Consider the following 1,655-nt stretch of genomic DNA (forward strand, 5'->3'; position numbering starts at 1 on the left):
AGCATGAAAAGATGGAACCCAAGAATAATAGGAATAGATGAAAAAGAAGATTCCAGGCAACAAGACCCAGGAAATATTTTTGAGAAAATTATAAAAGAAAATTTCCCCAACCTTAAGAAAGAGATGCCCATAAACATACAAGAGGCCTACAGAACACCAAATAGACTAGAATAGAAAAGAAACTCCTTTATCCACATAATAATCAAAACACTAAATTCACAGAACACGGAAAAATATTCAAAGTGGCAAGGGGAAAAGGCCAAGTAACATTTAAAGGCAAACCTATCAGAATCACACCAGACTTCTCAACAGAGACTATGAAAGCAAGAAGGGCCTGGACAGATATCATGCAGAAGCTTAGAAATCACAGATGCCAACCCAGACTACTGTACCCAGCAAAACTTTCAATTAACATTGTGGAGAAAAGAAATTACATTGCCAAACTAAATTTAAACAATATAGCAACCCAGTCCTACAGAAGATACTAGAAGAAAAACTTCAACCCAACAAGATCAACTACACCCAAGGAAACACAGGATAAAGACACCATTCCATCAAGAAAGCAAAACACACACACACACAAACAAACACACAATCAGCACCAACTCCACAATAAAAGGAACTAACAATCATTGGTCACTAATATCTATTGATAGCAATGGTCTCAACTCTCCAATAAAAAGACACAGACTAACAGATTGGTTGCAGAGATAGGATCCAACATTCTGCTGCATTCATGAAACACACCTCTGCAACAAAGATAGATACTACCTCAGAGTAAAGGGCTAGAAAAAGGTTTTCCAAGCAAAAGGAAACAAGATGCAAGCTAATAAAATAGACTTTCAACCAAAATTAATCAAAAGAGATAGAGAGGGACACTTCATTCTCATCAAAGAAAAAATCTACCAGGAGGACATCACAATCCTGAACATCTATGCACCAACCACAAGGGCTTCTTCATTTGTCAATGAAACATTATTAAAGCCTAAATCACACATTGATCCCAACACCTTAATAGTGGGAGACTTCAACACCCCACTCTTTGTCAAGGGGAAGGTCATTGAGACAGAAGCTAAATAGAGAATGACACTTACAGAGGTCTTAAATTAAATGGACCTAATATATGTCTACAGAAACTTTCACCCAAACACAAGAGTACACCTTCTTCTCAGCACCTCATGGAACCTTCTCCAAAACTGACCATATGGTCGGGCACAAAGCAAGCCCCAACAGATACAAGAAAATTATTGCATCATATCAGACCACCATGGTCTAAAACTACTAAAACTATACCTCAACAATAACAGAAATAAAAAAAAAAGCCTACACACACTTGGAAACTGAGCAACTCTCTACTCAATGACACCTGGGTCAGGGAGGAAAGACAGAAAGGCATGAGAGACTTCCTAGAACTTAATGAAAATGAAGGTACAACTTACCCTAACCTATGGGACATAATGAAAGCAGTGGTAACAGGAACGTTCATATCACTAAGTGCCATCATAAAGAAATTTGAGGGATCTCATACAAGCAACCTAATGGCACACCTGAAAGCACTAGAGTAAAAAAGAAGCAGAAACACCCAAGAGGAGTATATGGCTGGAAATAATCAAACTCAGGGCTGACATCAATATATTAGAAACAAAGAGAACAAT

Source organism: Psammomys obesus, unplaced genomic scaffold, assembly GCF_907164565.1.
Source record: "Psammomys obesus unplaced genomic scaffold, mPsaObe1.curated_primary_1811, whole genome shotgun sequence".
NCBI lineage: Eukaryota > Metazoa > Chordata > Mammalia > Rodentia > Muridae > Psammomys > Psammomys obesus.